This window comes from Eriocheir sinensis, unplaced genomic scaffold (assembly GCF_024679095.1).
Source record: "Eriocheir sinensis breed Jianghai 21 unplaced genomic scaffold, ASM2467909v1 Scaffold1189, whole genome shotgun sequence".
NCBI classification, from domain to species: domain Eukaryota; kingdom Metazoa; phylum Arthropoda; class Malacostraca; order Decapoda; family Varunidae; genus Eriocheir; species Eriocheir sinensis.
In genome coordinates, this window is record NW_026110506.1 from 72501 (window position 1) to 91810 (window position 19310).

At 43.0% G+C, this 19310-nt stretch overlaps 2 long non-coding RNA genes across 4 annotated transcripts in view; one reads left to right on the forward strand and one right to left on the reverse strand.

Annotated features, from left to right (window-relative positions):
• Nucleotides 1-927, reverse strand: part of LOC126989482 (uncharacterized) — a 4234-nt gene extending 3307 nt beyond the window's left edge. The window contains exon 1 of the long non-coding RNA XR_007743324.1: nt 789-927. This is a non-coding gene — a long non-coding RNA (uncharacterized LOC126989482). The remainder of the gene's footprint in view (nt 1-788) is intronic.
• Nucleotides 928-5075: 4148 nt separating this feature from the next.
• Nucleotides 5076-19027, forward strand: LOC126989483 (uncharacterized). 3 transcript variants are annotated; one of them, XR_007743327.1, is made up of 4 exons: nt 5076-5281; nt 12919-13026; nt 16014-16263; nt 16392-19027. It is a non-coding gene; the product is annotated as an uncharacterized LOC126989483 (long non-coding RNA). The 3 variants fall into 3 exon arrangements; XR_007743326.1 differs by having other exon boundaries at nt 16014-16231; nt 16360-19027; XR_007743325.1 differs by having other exon boundaries at nt 16014-19027.
• The last annotated feature ends 283 nt before the right edge of the window (nt 19028-19310 follow it).

Sequence of the window (19310 nt, forward strand, 5' to 3'; positions counted from 1 at the left end):
ACAGCCTTAAAATATTTACACAATATTCTCAAAACACACACACACACACACAGCCTTAAAATATTTACACAATCTCCTCAACACACACACACACACACACACACACACACACACACACACACACACACACACAGCCTTAAAATATTTACACAATCTCCTCAAAACACACACACACACACACACAAAAAAAAAAAAAAAAACATACATGACAAAAACGCAAATGGAAGGCAGCTGCTATGGGGTGTGATTCTATAGTTTTACCAGGACACACACACACACACACACACACACACACACACAAAAACGCACATGAAAGAGGCACTTCCGGGTGTGATTCAATAGTTTTACCAGGACACACACACACACACACACACAAAAACACACATGAAAGAGGCACTTCCGGGTGTGATTCAATAGTTTTACCAGGACACACACACACACAAAAACACACATGAAAGAGGCACTTCCGGGTGTGATTCTATAGTTTTACCAGGACACACACACACACACACACACACACACAAAAACGCACATGAAAGAGGCACTTCCGGGTGTGATTCAATAGTTTTACCAGGACACACACACACACACACACACACACACACACACACACACACAGGCTTAAAATACTTACACAATATCCTCAAAACACACACACACACACACACACACTATGGCCATCCTCTGGTCCATGGGCCTTGTTTACTATGGCCCAGGCTGTACGTGGCATCGCTCGACCATGGCACCTTTATATAGGCCTACCCAGGCACCATGGCACTGATACTAACCTTGAAAATCACAAAATATGGCACTATGGACCATTATTTCTCCCCTCCAATGGCCCTCCGGTGGTCCATGGCCCTAGTTGAGTAAGGCCATGGCAGGGGCGTCTTACCTAACCCTCTGTGGCACCCTCGTACACTTGGCACCATGGCCCACAGTATCTTCCCTCTAATGGCCCCTCGGTGGTCCATGGCCCTTGAATACTACGGCCATACCCTTTGTGGCACTCTCGTAGACACTTGGCACCATGGCACACAGTATCTTCCCTCTAATGGCCCCTCGGTGGTCCATGGCCCTTGAATACTACGGCCATACCCTTTGTGGCACTCTCGTAGACACTTGGCACTTAAACCACCCTTGAAAATCGCAACTTGGCACCATGGCACACAGTATCTTCCCTCTAATGGCTTAATATTAACGCGTGTTGGGCAAAGACGAGCGTTTAGTAGGCCGTGCAGGTCAAGGGGAAGGCTGTGGAGAATGTTGAGGTGGAGCAGGAGGTGGAGAAGGCCGTGGAGAATGTTGAGGTGGAGCAGGAAGTGGAGAATGCTGAGGTGGAGCAGGAGGTGGAGAAGGCCGTGGAGAATGTTGAGGTGGAGCAGGAGGTGGAGAAGGCCGTGGAGAATGTTGGTGGAGCAGGAAGTGGAGAATGTTGAGGTGGAGCAGGAGGTGGAGAAGGCCGTGGAGAATGTTGAGGTGGAGCAGGAGGTGGAGAAGGCTGTGGAGAATGTTGAGGTGGAGCAGGAGGTGGAGAAGGCCGTGGAGAATGTTGAGGTGGAGCAGGAGGTGGAGAAGGCCGTGGAGAATGTTGAGGTGGAGCAGGAGGTGGAGAATGTTGAGGTGGAGCAGGAGGTGGAGAAGGCTGTGGAGAATGTTGAGGTGGAGTAGGAGGTGGAGAATGTTGAGGTGGAGCAGGAGGTGGAAAAGGCCATGGAGAAGGTGTTATATGGCGAGGACGATATATAAGGTGGACTGGACTGCCGCCATTTTAGATCACCAAGTCGAAATGAAAAACTTAAAAGAGTATATCATTCCGTAATGTTCTGATCATAACAAACCTCTATCGACAATATTAAAGCTTATTCACCAATTTTAGGAACGTCAGAGAACATATTATTTATTTCTAGGTTCAGTAACGTAAGAAAAGTCTACAGCGCCCTTTCAAATATGGTAAAACACGCCACCAATATAAAAAAGAAAATACACGATACATTATAAAAACTAAACACAGCATTGAATTCATAGCACGAAACATTTTTAAACTAAACGAAAAATAAAAAACATCGTTCACCCTCCCCCTCCGCCCCCTACACCCCCTCCCCCGGGCCACCCCACAGACACCCCCCCCCGCCAAAGGCCCCTACCACCCCCCCGGTGATACTACCCGACCACTCCCCCCCCCCCTAAACACAAAATCGTTAATTGCTCCGTTAATACTCAACCGATCGGATTCTAGTAAAGACCAAAATGTTCAGCATCGAATACTACACCCGGGGATCTCCACGAACACGAGGAAAACATGGACACAGCAAGAGGCGCAGGCGAAAACCGTTAAGACCAAACTTTGGACCGGTATAGCTCAATAACGAAAAAAGCTATCTTGATTCTGACAGCGCCATCGTGTTCTCCGGCAAACTCTACACCTTGTATCAGTTGCTCATCAAGAAATATCAAGAAATAAAAAAAAAGAACCAAACACGTTCAAAGTTAAATTTGAAAACCTCAAATTATAGCTCATGTCGGTTCAAATCGCTATACTTATTTCCATAAACGTATCTTTACTAGTAAAGGCGTGACAGGTGGCTAAAGAAATGACGTGTTATCTCCAAAACTAAAGGTCGTAGCGAAGATTCGAGACCAGCGTTGTATTTCTCGTTAAATTCTAAAACTTTCATTATCTATTGAAGAATGAGAAAAAATAGATATTAAACGAAGAACGTTGGATCAAAGTTAAAAAAAAACGCGAAAAACAGATCATAATAATTCCATAACTATTGGTCGTAGCGTCATTCTGAAGGCACCAGCGTGTTCCCCGCAACTGGTTCTCCCAGGCGACAATTGGGCATACAAAACTTTACAGTATTAATGGAGTTATAGGCCTTCAAAGTTTCAGCACGTTTTTTTAAATCGTGGATATCTCCGTCAGTTTTAGGCCTAGCGCAATTCTGATAGCACCAGAAATTCTAATATTGTTTTCTTCACGTCTATGAACCTCTCTGATCAAGCTGGAGGCAAGAATAACGAAACTTGCATATTTGAAAAAAGATGGTTTTAGAGGAGGTGAAATTCTGGCCGTAAACACCGGAGAGTTTCATAACGGTGGAAACACAAAATCGTTCATAGCTCCGTTAATACTCTACCGATCGGATTCTAATAAGCATCAAAATGTTCAGCGTCAAATTCTACACCAGTTGAGTGCAACGAACACGAGAAAAAACGAGAGGATAAAATTGAGGGTTACGACCATTTCTTGGAATATAGCTAATAACTTCTATAATAATTAAGCTAGCGCAAAACCAAGACCAGAAATGGATTCCTCGTTATTTTCCCTCTCCAAATCATGCCCGACATTAAGACATTACTTAGACATGGATGCAGGAATCTATGCAGAATCAAAACATTCTGATAAACGCTTTAGCTAGGATATCTTGATACCTAATAAAGTTATCTCTATTCTGACGACGCCACGTTATTCTCCGTCAAATTTTACATCAGATATCAGTTGATCAATAATACACAAGCAAAATAAACAAAAAAGGCTATCTTTGGAAATACGCGTCAAATCTTAAATCTGATAACGCCGAAATATAGGCCGTGTTGGGTCACCTCAAGATATTCAATTTCATAAACATATCTGCAGTAGTTAAGGCGTGGCAGGCGGTTAAAAAATGACATGCTATCTCCGAAACTAAAGGTGGTAGCGCAAATCTGAGACCAGCGTTGTATTCCTCGTCGAATTTCAACAATTTTATTATTTATTGCCGAAGGATAAATAATACGTAATAAGCGAGTGACGTTGGGTCAAATGTCGAAAAAGTGCGAAATTTCAAATCAATATATCTCTATACCCTTTAGTGGTAGCGTAATTCTGAAGGCACCAGCGTGTTCGTCGGAATTTTTTCTATCAGTTGCTAACCAGGCATATTGCAACACGGATTGATTCAAGAGTTAGAGGCTTAGAAAGTTTTCGAAGGCTCTCACAAAACCGTTCATAACTCCGTCAGTTTTAGGCCTATTGCAATTCTGATAGCACCAGAAATTTTAGTATTTTTTTCTTCACATATATCAACCCCTTTCATCAAACTGGAAGAAGGAATAACGATTTTTTAATTTTTAAACTTTTTCGCGTTAAGGCCTCGCGGGGGAAATGTGGTAGTTTAGCCCCGTAGAGTTGCCGAGGAGGGGGGTGAAATCTTTACCTGCTTATATCTCCGTCTGTGCTGCACGTAGAGCCTCTTTAAGGATATCAAAAGATTGCTCGTAAAATTACCTTTCTTTCCAGTGCCAAGAGGGTAAGAATTAATTAGGAAATACTGAATGGCAGCGTCTTAGAGTTAGCGACGGAAAATAAATCGTATCACCATTAATACTCCCCGTAGGGCATTTCTAAGGATACGAGTGCATTCCCCGAAAAAGTCTGGTGTTGTTGAGTGCCAGGGACGTAGGAATTAGTAAGGGATTAAGGAATGGCATGATCTGAAAGTTAAGTAAGGTGATGGCTCAGAAACATCCATATATCTCACAAACTGTTAGCCCTAGCGCCATTTTGAGGCCAGAAATGGAGTTCTCGTCCCTTTTTACCCAATACTGGACACCAATACATGAGAAAATGGTTTAAAATAGCATAAAACCATAAGTTCTAACTCCCAAACACGTAGCCATGTCCAGCGTACGACACTTTCTTTAACAAAATATGATTTATGCTTCCCAGGCGCCATGAAGTTATGAGTAATTATTATTTTAGGATCGTAAGGGTAATAAAAAGATAAATCCCGTCCTTGGAGGGGCCAGAATTGGCATTTAGAGCAATGTTGATACATTTCAAGGCGTTGAGTACGATATCTTGATGACCACATCTGTAAAGGTGCCATGTCGCCGTATATTTACCCTCCTGTGTTTACCATTTCCTGACCTCCTGGACACATACAACATCACTCATTTATTATTAGAGTTAAAATCATTACTTCCCGATGTATCCAGACCATCGCTAAGTCTCAAATAAACGATAAATATGAGATTTCACGAACGGCGACGCGGCAACGTTACTGAGCTTTAATGACAAGTGGACTCAGTCGTGGTGTAGCAAGGAAAGGGAGAGGATACGCCTGTTAGACTTCCTGGCCAAACCTTACTCAGTGATTGTCATATCCTCGTTAAAACATGGCCATTAGTGTCATTAATCGCGTTGGGTATTGCAATTTATCTTTAACACCGCGGAGTAGCTGTAGAGGGCCCAGCGCCCCCCCCTACTTAGGCCTCCCATATATAGACCTATGCGGTGTGTATTTAAGTAATTGTTTTTCTCATATCAATCAATCAAAATGTACTTATACATTCATAGATTTGCATTCACATACTCGTAAACGCACACAAACGTACACATACATTCACACATACATACATATACATACATATACATATACACACATACACATACATACATATATATACATACACAAAACAAACACACATGTACATACCTATATATCAAACCTTTTACTATACACCAAATATATAGAAATTCTCATTCATTCTGACAATTAATTGAATGATTTTTTCTTTTCTTTTTCAAATGTCGAAAGATTACAGGTTAACATAAGATTTTTTCAATGTGTTGCCAGTGAGTTCCATATTCGTGGACCAAGACAGGCAATGCTATTATTACAGAGAGATGTATTAAAGCGCGGGACATGAAGATTTGTACTATTTTCTCTTGTTACTCTTTGTCCATCTATTAACGAGAAGATTAAAGAGTCTGTTTCCTTAATAGCAGTGAGTTCCATATTCGTGGACCAAGACAGGCAATGCTATTATTACAGAGAGATGTATTAAAGCGCGGGACATGAAGATTTGTACTGTTTGCTCTTTGTCCATCTATTAACGAGAAGATTAAAGAGTCTGTTTCCTTAATAGCAGTGAGTTCCATAGCTATTCGTGGACCAAGACAGGCAATGCTATTATTACAGAGAGATGTATTAAATCGCGGGACATGAAGATTTGTACTATTTGCTCTTTGTCCATCTATTAACGAGAAGATTAAAGAGTCTGTTTCCTTAATGGCAGTGAGTTCCATATTCGTGGACCAAGACAGGCAATGCTATTATTACAGAGAGATTGATTGATTGATTGATAGTTTATTGTTGCAGGTAAACAACAAGGGAGAAGGGAGGAACATGCCATCCCAACCCCCCAGTCAGGACAGTGTGATTATACAGCTATTAATACATGTGTAGGTAGCACCAGGAAATTAAAAAGATACAATGGTAGGAAGGAAAGCACAACAAGGGAGGGGGCAGTACCTCCCCCTGGACAATAAGACAATAAAATGGGGGAATGAATACAGAGATAGAGTAAATACTAGTCCTTAAAGTAAAATACTGCAGAGATGACAGCCTTGTATAGCACGGCAGTAGTTGTATTAAATCGCGGGACATGAAGATTTGTACTATTTGCTCTTTGTCCATCTATTAACGAGAAGATTAAAGAGTCTGTTTCCTTAATAGCAGTGAGTTCCATATTCGTGGACCAAGACAGGCAATGCTATTATTACAGAGAGATGTATTAAATCGCGGGACATGAAGATTTGTACTATTTGCTCTTTGTCCATCTATTAACGAGAAGATTAAAGAGTCTGTTTCCTTAATAGCAGTGAGTTCCATATTCGTGGACCAAGACAGGCAATGCTATTATTACAGAGAGATGTATTAAAGCGCGGGACATGAAGATTTGTACTATTTGCTCTTTGTCCATCTATTAACGAGAAGATTAAAGAGTCTGTTTCCTTAATGGTTTTAAGTATCAATAACAGCAGGAAATAATTATGAATTGAGCCGATATTCAACAAATGATGTTTAGAAAATATCTCTCAAGTTGAACTGAACTTTCTAATGAAAAATATACATCTGAATACCGTTTTCTGTGCTACTACTAACATATTTAGAAGAGAAGGCCAAGTACAGACACACACAGAAATGCAATAATGGAGGAAGGGAAAGGCGAGCGTTTAGTGTGGCTGGACATTATACCTACATGTTTATTTTGTATTTATAATGTCTATTTTCCGTTTTTTTTCCTTCCTTTGTTCCTTCCTTCCTTCCTTCCTTTGTTCCTTCCTTCCTTCCTTCCTTTTCAATTTTTATCATCTAATCTTTCCTTTTTATTAATGTTAATGACTGTGAATGTATGTTGTTATTGTTATTATTATTATTATTATTATTATTATTATTTATCTTTTTCTGTCTGTGTGTGTTCAGAATTATGTATTATATGTGTATTTTATTTATTTTAGTTTCTCTCTCTCTCTCTCTCTCTCTCTCTCTCTCTCTCTCTCTCTCTCTCTCTCTCTCTCTCTCTCTCTCTCTCTCTCTCTCTCTCTCTCTCTTCCCTTTTCCTTTCATTCCCTTCCCTTTCATTCCCTTTCCTTCTCTTCCTTTCCCATCCCTTCTCTTCCTTTCCCTTCCCTTTCATTCCCTTTCCTTCTCTTCCTTTCCCTTCCCTTCTCTTCCTTTCCCTTCCCTTTCATTCCCTTTCCTTCTCTTCCTTTCCCTTCCCTTCTCTTCCTTTCCCTTCCCTTTCATTCCCTTTCCTTCTCTTCCTTTCCCATCCCTTCTCTTCCTTTCCCTTCCCTTTCATTCCCTTTCCTTCTCTTCCTTTCCCTTCCCTTCTCTTCCTTTCCCTTCCCTTTCATTCCCTTTCCTTCTCTTCCTTTCCCATCCCTTCTCTTCCTTTCCCTTCCCTTTCATTCCCTTTCCTTCTCTTCCTTTCCCTTCCCTTCTCTTCCTTTCCCTTCCCTTTCATTCCCTTTCCTTCTCTTCCTTTCCCATCCCTTCTCTTCCTTTCCCTTCCCTTCTCTTCCTTTCCCTTCCCTTTCATTCCCTTTCATTCTCTTCCTTTCCCATCCCTTCTTCCTTTCCCTTCCCTTTCCTTCCCTGCTCTTCCTTTCCCTTCCCTTTCCTTCCCTTCCCTTTCATTCCCTTTCCTTCTCTTCCTTTCCCATCCCTTCTCTTCCTTTCCCTTCCTTCTCTTCCTTTCCTTCCTTTCATTCCCTTTCCTTCTCTTCCTTTCCCTTCCCTTCCCTTCTCTTCCTTTCCCTTCCCTTTCATTCTCTTTCCTTCTCTTCCTTTCCCATCCCTTCTCTTCCTTTCCCTTCCCTTCTCTTCCTTTCCTCCCTTTCATTCCCTTTCCTTCCTCCTTCCTTTCTCTTCCTTTCCCTTCCTTTCATTCCCTTTCCTTCTCTTCCTTTCCCATCCCTTCTCTTCCTTTCCTTCCCTTTCATTCCCTTTCCTTCTCTTCCTTTCTCTTCCCTTCTCTTCCTTTCCTTCCTTTCATTCCCTTTCCTTCTTCCTTTCCCTTCCCTTCCCTTTCATTCCCTTTCCTTCCCTTCTCTTCCTTTCCCTTCCCTTTCATTCCCTTTCCTTCTCTTCCTTTCCCATCCCTTCTCTTCCTTTCCCTTCCCTTTCATTCCCTTTCCTTCTCTTCCTTTCCCATCCCTTCTCTTCCTTTCCCTTCCCTTCTCTTCCTTTCCCTTCCCTTTCATTCCCTTTCCTTCTCTTCCTTTCCCATCCCTTCTTTTCCTCTTCCTTTCCTTCCCTTCCTTTCTCTTCCTTTCCCATCCCTTCTCTTCCTTTCCTTCCCTTTCATTCCTTTCCTTCTCTTCCTTTCCTCCCTTCTCTTCCTTTCCCTTCCTTTCATTCCTTTCCTTCTCTTCCTTTCCCATCCCTTCTCTTCCTTCCCTTTCCTTCTCTTCCTTTCCCTTCCCTTTCCTTCCCTTTCCTTCTCTTCCTTTCCCATCCCTTCTCTTCCTTTCCCTTCCCTTTCATTCCCTTTCCTTCTCTTCCTTTCCCTTCCCTTTCATTCCCTTTCCTTCTCTTCCTTTCCCATCCCTTCTCTTCCTTTCCCTTCCTTTTCATTCCCTTTCCTTCCCCTTCCCTTCCCTTTCCTTCCCTTCCCTTTCCTTCCCTTCCCTTCCCATCCCTTTCCTTCTCTTCCTTTCCCTTCCCTTTCATTCCCTTTCCTTCTCTTCCTTTCCCATCCCTTCTCTTCCTTTCCCTTCCCTTTCATTCCCTTTCCTTCTCTTCCTTTCCCTTCCCTTTCATTCCCTTTCCTTCTCTTCCCTTCCCTTCCCTTCCCTTTCCTTCTCTTCCTTTCCCATCCCTTCTCTTCCTTTCCCTTCCTTTTCATTCCCTTTCCTTCTCTTCCTTTCCCATCCCTTTCATTCCCTTTCCTTCTCTTCCTTTCCCATCCCTTCTCTTCCTTTCCCTTCCTTTTCATTCCCTTTCCTTCTCTTCCTTTCCCTTCCTTCTCTTCCTTTACTTTCCTTCTCTTCCTTCCCTTCCCTTTCATTCCTTTCCTTCTCTTCCTTTCCCTTCCCTCTCTTCCCTTTTCCTTTCATTCCCTTCCCTTTCATTCCCTTTCCTTCCCTTCCTTTCCCTTCCCTTTCATTCCCTTTCCTTCCCTTCCTTTCCCTTCCCTTTCATTCCCTTTCCTTCCCTTCCTTTCCCTTCCCTTTCATTCCCTTTCCTTCTCTTCCTTTCCCATCCCTTCTCTTCCTTTCCCTTCCCTTTCATTCCCTTTCCTTCTCTTCCTTTCCCATCCCTTCTCTTCCTTTCCCTTCCCTTTCATTCCCTTTCCTTCTCTTCCTTTCCCATCCCTTCTCTTCCTTTCCCTTCCTTTTCATTCCTTCCCTTCCCTTCCTTCCTTTCCTTTTCCTTTCTTCCTTTCCCTTCCCCTTCCTTCCTTTCCCTCCCTTTCCTTCCTTTCTCTTCCTTTCCCATCCTTTCATTCCCTTTCCTTCCTTCCCTTCCTTTCCTTCTCTTCCTTCCCTTCCCTTTCTTCCTTCCTTCGCTTCCCTTTCCTTCTCTTACCTTTCCTTCCCTTTCATTCCCTTTTCCTTCCTTCCTTCCCTTCCCTTTCCTTCTCTTCCTTTCCCATCCCTTCTCTTCCTTTCCCTTCCCTTTCATTCCCTTTCCTTCTCTTCCTTTCCCATCCCTTCTCTTCCTTTCCCTTCCCTTTCATTCCCTTCACTTCGCTTCCTTTCCCTTCCCTTTCCTTCCCTTGCCTTCCCTTCCATTCCCTTTCCTTCTCTTCCTTTCCCATCCCTTCTCTTCCTTTCCCTTCCCTTCCTTTCCCTTCACTTTCCTTCCCTTCCCTTTCCTTCTCTTCCCTTCCCTTCCTTTCCCTTCCCTTTCCTTCCCCTCCCTTTCCTTCTCTTCCCTTCCCCTCCCTTTCATTCCCTTCCCTTCCTTCCCTTCCCTTTTCCTTCTCTTCCTTTTCCCATCCCTTCTCTTCCTTTCCCTTCCCTTTCATTCCCTTCCCTTTCCTTCTCTTCCTTTCCCTTCCCTTTCATTCCCTTTCCTTCCCTTCCCTTCCCTTTCCTTCTCTTCCTTTCCCATCCCTTCTCTTCCTTTCCCTTCCCTTTCATTCCCTTCCCTTCCCTTCCCTTCCCTTTCCTTCTCTTCCTTTCCCATCCCTTCTCTTCCTTTCCCTTCCTTTCCTTTTCTCTTCCCTTTCCTTCTCTTCCGTTCACTTCCCTTCACTTCCGTTTCATTCCCTTTCCTTCCCTTCCCTTCCCTTCCCTTTCCTTCTCTTCCTTTCCCATCCCTTCCCTTTCCTTCTCTTCCTTTCCCTTCCCTTTCATTCCTTTCCTTCCTTCCTTCCTTTCCTTCTCTTCCTTTCCCATCCCTTCTCTTCCTTTCCATCCCTTTCCTTCCTTCCTTCCTTCCCTTTGCTTCTCTTCCTTTCCCATCCCTTCCTTTCCTTCTCTTCCTTTTCCTTCCTTTCATTCCTTTCCTTCCTTCCTTCCCTTTCCTTCTCTTCCTTTCCCATCCCTTCCTTTCCTTCTCTTCCTTTCCTTCCCTTTCATTCCTTCTTCCTTCCCTTCCCTTTCCTTCTCTTCCTTTTCCCATCCTTCTCTTCCTTTCCCATCCCTTTCCTTCCTTCCTTCCCTTCCCTTCCCTTTCCTTCTCTTCCTTTCCCATCCCTTCCCTTCCCTTCCCTTCCTTTCATTCCTTTCATTCCTTCCTTCCTTTCCTTCTCTTCCTTTCCTTACCTTCCTTCCTTTCCTTCCTTTCATTCCTTTCATTCCCTTCCTTCCCTTTCCTTCCTTCCTTCCCTTTCCTTCCTTTCCTTCCCTTCCTTCCCTTTCCTTCTCTTCCTTTCCCATCTTCCCTTTCCTTCTATTCCTTTCCCTTCCCTTTCATTCCCTTCCCTTCCCTTTCCTTCTCTTCCTTTCCCATCCCTTCTCTTCCTTTCCCATCCCTTTCCTTCCCTTCCCTTCCCTTCCCTTTCCTTCTCTTCCTTTCCCATCCCTTCCCTTTCCTTCTCTTCCTTTCCCTTCCCTTTCATTCCCTTCCCTTCCCTTTCCTTCTCTTCCTTTCCCAACCCTTCCTTTCCTTCTTCCTTTCCTTCCCTTTCATTCCTTTCCTTCCTTCCTTCCCTTTCCTTCTCTTCCTTTCCCATCCCTTCCCTTTCCTTCTTCCTTTCCCTTCCCTTCCATTCCCTTTCCTTCCCTTCCCTTCCCTTTCCTTCTCTTCCTTTCCCATCCCTTCTCTTCCTTTCCCATCCCTTTCCTTCCCTTCCCTTCCCTTCCCTTTCCTTCTCTTCCTTTCCCATCCCTTCCCTTTCCTTCTCTTCCTTTCCCTTCCCTTTCATTCCCTTTCCTTCCCTTCCCTTCCCTTTCCTTCTCTTCCTTTCCCATCCCTTCCCTTTCCTTCTCTTCCTTTCCCTTCCCTTTCATTCCCTTTCCTTCCCTTCCCTTCCCTTTCCTTCTCTTCCTTTCCCATCCCTTCTCTTCCTTTCCCATCCCTTTCCTTCCCTTCCCTTCCCTTCCCTTCCCTTTCCTTCTCTTCCTTTCCCATCCCTTCCCTTTCCTTCTCTTCCTTTCATTCCTTTCATTCCTTCCCTTCCTTTCCTTCTCTTCCTTTCCCATACCTTCCTTCCTTTCATTCCCTTTCATTCCCTTCCCTTCCCTTTCCTTCCCTTCCCTTCCCTTCCCTTTCCTTCCCTTTCCTTCCCTTCCCTTCCCTTTCCTTCTCTTCCTTTCCCATCCCTTCTCTTCCTTTCCCATCCCTTTCCTTCCCTTCCCTTCCCTTCCCTTTCCTTCTCTTCCTTTCCCATCCCTTCTCTTCCTTTCCCATCCCTTCTCTTCCTTTCCCTTCCCTTTCATTCCCTTTCCTTCCCTTCCCTTCCCTTTTCTTCTCTTCCTTTCCCATCCCTTCCCTTCCCTTTCATTCCCTTTCCTTCCCTTCCCTTCCCTGTCATTCCCTTTCCTTTCCTTTCCTTTCATTCCCTTCCCTTTCATTCCCTTTCCTTCCCTTCCCTTCCCTTCCCTTTCCTTCTCTTCCTTTCCCATCCCTTCTCTTCCTTTCCCATCCCTTCTCTTTCTTTCCCATCCCTTCCCTTCCTTTCCCTTCCCTTTCATTCCCTTTCCTTTGCCTTCCCTTCCCTTCCCTTCCCTTCCCTTAAACTGCTCTCAAAGGCAAGGCCAGACAGAGGCAATAGATAAACATATTATTATTATTATTATTATTATTATTATTATTATTATTATTATTATTATTATCATTATTATTGTTATATGCATGGAAATGTCTTTAAGGAGGAGGAGGAGGAAGAGAAGAATTAGTTGATAATGAAGGACTGGGAGGAGGAGGAGGAGGAAGAGGAGGTCCTTCATTATCCACTATTTCCTCTCTTCCTCTTCTTCCTCCTTTTTCTCTTGTTTTCTTTCTCTTCCTTCTCCCTATTTTTCTTATCTTTTTGTTCTTATTCTTGATCCTCTTCCTCCTCCTCCTCCTCCTCCTCCTCCTCCTTCCTCTTCTCATCCATCTTTTGACTCCTTATTTTCCATGTATTTTTATTTACTTTTATAACTGAACTATCAACAAAGCAATATTAACAAGTCTCCCCTTTGACCAGGTTTCCCCGTGACCTGTGTGCCGATTTTGTTGACCAGCAGGGCGTGCAGTGCTTCTGAGAGCCCCCGCCCCAGCCCCGAGACCAGCAGGGTGACCCACTGGACTTGAGGTGGGTCTGGGTTCCTATGCTGTCACATCCCTTATGCAAGAGTTCACCAGCATCTTCACTCTTTCATCCCTATGCTGTCACATCCCTTATGCAAGAGTTCACCAGCATCTTCACTCTTTCATCCCTGTGCTGTCCAAATCCCTTATGCATCCCTGTGCTGTCCAAATCCCTTATGCAAGAGTTCACCAGCATCTTCACTCTTTCATCCCTGTGCTGTCCAAATCCCTTATGCATCCCTGTGCTGTCCAAATCCCTTATGCAAGAGTTCACCAGCATCTTCACTCTTTCATCCCTGTGCTGTCCAAATCCCTTATGCATCCCTGTGCTGTCCAAATCCCTTATGCAAGAGTTCACCAGCATCTTCACTCTTTCATCCCTGTGCTGTCCAAATCCCTTATGCAAGAGTTCACCAGCATCTTCACTCTTTCATCCCTGTGCTGTCCAAATCCCTTAAGCAAGAGTTAACCTGCATCTTCACTCTTTCATCCCTGTGCTGTCTAAATCCTTTATGCAAGAGTTAACCAGCATCTTCACTCTTTCATCCCTGTGCTGTCCAAATCCCTTATGCAAGAGTTCACCAGCATCTTCACTCTTTCATCCCTGTGCTGTCTAAATCCCTTATGCAAGAGTTAACCAGCATCTTCACTCTTTCATCCCTGTGCTGTCCAAATCCCTTAAGCAAGAGTTAACCAGCATCTTCACTCTTTCATCCCTGTGCTGTCCAAATCCCTTAAGCAAGAGTTCACCAGCATCTTCACTCTTTCATCCCTGTGCTGTCCAAATCCCTTATGCAAGAGTTCACCAGCATCTTCACTCTTTCATCCCTGTGCTGTCCAAATCCCTTATGCAAGAGTTCACCATCATCTTCACTCTTTCATCCCTGTGCTGTCCAAATCCCTTAAGCAAGAGTTCACCAGCATCTTCACTCTTTCATCCCTGTGCTGTCCAAATCCCTTATGCAAGAGTTCACCAGCATCTTCACTCTTTCATCCCTGTGCTGTCCAAATCCCTTATGCAAGAGTTAACCAGCATCTTCACTCTTTCATCCCTGTGCTGTCCAAATCCCTTATGCAAGAGTTCACCATCATCTTCACTCTTTCATCCCTGTGCTGTCCAAATCCCTTATGCAAGAGTTCACCAGCATCTTCACTCTTTCATCCCTGTGCTGTCCAAATCCCTTATGCAAGAGTTCACCAGCATCTTCACTCTTTCATCCCTGTGCTGTCCAAATCCCTTATGCAAGAGTTCACCATCATCTTCACTCTTTCATCCCTGTGCTGTCCAAATCCCTTATGCAAGAGTTCACCATCATCTTCACTCTTTCATCCCTGTGCTGTCCAAATCCCTTATGCAAGAGTTCACCATCATCTTCACTCTTTCATCCCTGTGCTGTTCCAACACGCTCGCAGTGGGCGTTTAGGGCCACCAGCAAATACGCCTAATGCTTGCTGTGAGCGTTTAGCAATGAAAGGGTTAAATCAAGTGATTTAAATCAATTTAAATGAGAGTAAAAAAATCATGATTTAAATCAAAATTAAATATACTGTATTTAAAATGATTGAAGTGATTTATCAAGAGTAAAATATTTAATAATTTATATATATATATATATATATATATATATATATATATATATATATATATATATATATATATATATATATATATATATATATATATATATATAATAACATGTGAATCAGTTGTAGAGGAAAAGTATCAAATCTACTTGTCCTGTAGTGGTCCTGTATTGGTCCTGTAGCAAGTCAGGCACCAGTTAATCATTGCCATCTCTTACAAGTCAGGCACCAGTTAATCATTGCCATCTCTTACAAGTCAGGCACCAGTTAATCATTGCCATCTCTTACAAGTCAGGCACCAGTTAATCATTGCCATCTCTTACAAGTCAGGCACCAGTTAATCATTGCCATCTCTTACAAGTCAGGCACCAGTTAATCATTGCCATCTCTTACAAGTCAGGCACCAGTTAATCATTGCCATCTCTTACAAGTCAGGCACCAGTTAATCATTGCCATCTCTTACAAGTCAGGCACCAGTTAATCATTGCCATCTCTTACAAGTCAGGCACCAGTTAATCATTGCCATCTCTTACAAGTCAGGCACCAGTTAATCATTGCCATCTCTTACAAGTCAGGCACCAGTTAATCATTGCCATCTCTTACAAGTCAGGCACCAGTTAATCATTGCCGTCTCTTACAAGAAAAATATTCAAAATCATAAAAAAAGATAAACTATTAGTCCTACTTATGACTTTTGTGTGAAAAACTCCTCTTGGGTAATGTATATTAAACTATGATTTCATTGGCCAAGTTTAATACAAAAAATTGTCCCCATCAGGCTGAGTAGCTAGCGTGCAGCCTTGCATTCTCCCTGGACAGTTCTGCATCTTTATAATTTCCTGTACCTTTCAATGTTACTTTCACTTTATCCTGTCACCAGCGAGGGGCCTAAGACTACCCACATGCTGTCCTGAAGACCACCCAGCAACCCGGGCTCTAGAGGAAACCGTCCAAGTAAATCAAGAATGAGTTCCGGGGGGCAGCATGAGCCAAGATTAAATGGCGTCACTATAAAAATTGCCTGCGCCATGACGGGCTGGGGCCGACCACCAGGCCCCTGAAGAAGGCCTACCGGTGCTATAGGGGAACACATAAAAAAAAAAAAATGGAAACAAAGAAGAATTTATGCAAAAAAAATCATTTCAATCAAAAAAATCGATTTAAATAAGAAAAATCTCCTTTAAATCAATTAAGTCGATTTTTTTTATTATTTTTTTTAGAACATCATGATTTTTTCCAACCCTGCCTCTCGGAAACTCTTGGGAGCTTTCTGTAACCTGGGAGAGCTCTTTGGAACCCCTGATAACTCTTGGGAGCTTTCCGTAACTTAGGAGACTCTTGGAAATGCTTACGAAATCTCTTAAAACTCCCTCAAACTCTACTGAAAGGATCACCCCATTTCCGCAGGTCCTGGTGGCACCCGACCCAAGCTACTGGTACTGCCGTTGGCTGGCGGATGAGATCTTCCTGACGGATGTGGCGGCCAACTTCCTGACTGTGAGGATTGGGGAGTGCAAGAAGCGGCCAGAGGTTTTCAAGGACACGACCGACCCAAACCAGAAATCCCAGTGCTCGATTATGTGATGTGTTGTGATTGTGAATATGTCTTGACTTTGCTGGTGAAGGTTTCCATGGTGAACAGGATCATACTGAAAAGGTATTAGCCGGGGGTCTTCAAGGACACGACCGACCCAGAAATCCTAGTACTCAATTATGTGGTTATTGTGAATATGTCTTGACTTTGCTGGTGAAGGTTTCCATGGCAAATAGGATCATACTGAAAAGATATTAGCCGGGGGTCTTCAAGGACACGACCGACCCAGAAATCCTAGTACTCAATTATGTGGTTATTGTGAATATGTCTTGACTTTGCTGGTGAAGGCTTCCAGGGTGAACAGGATCATACTGAAAAGGTATTAGCATGGAAAGATATTGTTGTGCTGTGTTCGTGGGAGTCCCGTAAACAAACATATGGGTACAGCTATTACTGGACGCAAAATGTTATTGTAAAGCCTGCTGGATACATTTGACAAGCATAGAAAACCACCTAAAAATTATAAGTTAAAACTCTGTCATCACTTGCAGAATTGGAAGTCCAAACAATCTAAACTGATACTTCAAAGGAAGCCCACAGCCTTGGGATTACTTTAGGCATTTGGGTTTGAGTCTTGGTGCAAAGCCAGATTTTTAAGAAATTTATTTATAAAATTGTACGGGCCGTGAACACCTCATGTGTGACCCCCTGCTGCTCACAAGCCGTACACCAATTAGCCCAGTAGCAGCGACGGGACAAATTTGTGGCTTTACCGTGGAGCAGCGACGAGCCAAACTTGTGCCATGATTTAAACCCCAAAAAAATAGATGATACATAAGCTGATCACAAATGTTTTGATATATACTATGAAATGGTTTGTGTGAGGGGTGATTTTTTCTCATTTTTCTCGCTTAGAGGGACCATTAAGAAATATGATCCCTGCTGCTACCGGGTTAAAAAAAAAAAACATCCTATGGAGAAAAAATATTCTCTGGGGAAGCTCAAGAGATAGAGGAAGGCCATTTCCTGAGGAGTATTTGCACTCTTTGTTATGCCTGTCAGGGCAAACACAGATTTTTAATTAGTATTTTCCCACCAGTAGTACTATGGGTTGTCCACCTCACCCTACAATGGAAACAATATAACATTTGAAAAACCATGCTATTCCACCTTCTGTATAAAAAGAGATGTTATATGTTTTTTCCTGTTTTAGTCATGGAATTTACTATTAAGCAGAATATTGTTGTACACTTGGGCACTTAAACAGGAGGAGGCTTTTCAAACAGGCAAATGTTGGTGCCCAGATGTTTAAAAATGCTGCTTGGAAGTCTGGAAGAGTGGCTGGAATCTGCGACGTCTTTGCTGATGGGGTCTTCGTGGTGCAGTGGTTAGCACACTCGGCTCACAACCGAGAGAGCACGGGGTCGATTCCCAGGCGGAGTGGAAAAATTTGGGCGGCTTTTCCGATACCCTACGCCCCTGTCCACCCAGCAGTGAATGGGTACCAGGTATTAATCGGGGGTTGTGTCCTGTCTCCTGGGGTCTGTTCTCTTCTATAATTCCTTCCCCTTCTGTCTCTCTCCGACACATGACCACAGATGTTGCGCCCACTAAACAAAACTTTCCAACTTTTTCTCTGGTGATTCTCTGTACAGGCAGTGGTTCGGAAGGTGTACTAGACTGCCTCCAGCTGACTGTTTGAGGCTCTACCATGTCTTCCGGTCATGGTTTTAGGGTTTCCGCCGTCCATAAGCTTAAAAAATCTTGTGTACTGTGTTTCCAAGCTTCTGAAAATGGACCCAAAATATAATACTGAGTGCCTCTCTAATGTTTATCTCTATGTATAGGGAAGGGAGTTGTATCATAGCCTGTTAAGAATATTAAGGTGTCTATTGTGTATTTCCAGGCCTCTGAAAATGGACCCAAAATGTCAGAATGAGTGCATGTTGTAGCTCTAATGTTTATCGCTATGTATAGGGAAGGGAGTTGTACTCACAGAGTTATATACATAGAGGGTTCCCAGAGCCTGGATTTTGAAGCAACTGGCGGCCATCTTAGGGTGACGAATGGCAAGACAGAGAGAAATTTACTTTCCCATAGTTATGTCTGCTATTATCAGGTCAGCAGTGCCTCAGCGACCCTCTGTCAGATAGACCTGTTATTTTCTTGTCCATTTTCCACCCACTGATTATTGTTACATTGGTACATGTCATATACCATCTGCATCGGAAAAACATGCTCAATTTGAAGCTGTAAACGAAAATCTAATACAATAAAAAGTTCCTGAATGACAAGTAATTGAGGCAAAAAAGATGAACAAAAATGTTTATACACTACCATCATGATATGCAGCAATGTCTCATGAACACGATGATCGGCTCAGTTTTCCAAAATATCATAATGGTGGCTAGCTAATAGTGGTTAAGTGTAAACATGTGGAACAACGGAAAGGTCGCCAATCCGTCACCCTATGGCAGCCGACCACAGGCAGGAGCAGTGGCTTCACCTCTCACCGTGGCGAGAGATTGGAGTTGAACCCTCTAGTCTATAACTCTGTGGTTGTACCATATCCTGTTAAGAATATTAAGGAGTCTGTTGTGTATTTCCAGGCCTTGGGAACTGTGACAATGGACTGAAAACAACATTGGAATTAGTGCAAGATATACCCCTGATGTCCTGCTCCTGTTCTTCCCTTGTATAGAGAGAGAGGAGAGAAAGAACAGACATAGTTAGTGAAGTGAAGCCTTTGTTCAACCTTTCTTATGCCTGTCTAGTGAAAAATAATAATAATAATAATAATAATAATAATAATAAAAATAATAATAATAATGAAGAGATGATGTTATGAGCTATTGTGTTCTTAAGGGCTGATTAAACTTTGCTGGTATCGGAATCTGATTTTTTTCTTTAATTCCTATTAGATATTATTAATTAAGTCCACCTTAGAAAGTTAAGTAAGATATGAAAAGAGAGAGAGAGAGACATATCTCCCACAAAGTCAAAATATATTGGCTCCCCATGTTTAAAGAGAAAGAGAGAGAGAGAGACATCCCACAAAGTCAAAATATATTGGCTCCCCATGTTTAAAGAGAGAGAGAGAGAGAGAGAGAGATCTCCTCAAAGTCAAAATATATTGGCTCCCCATGTTTAAGAGAGAGAGAGAGAGAGAG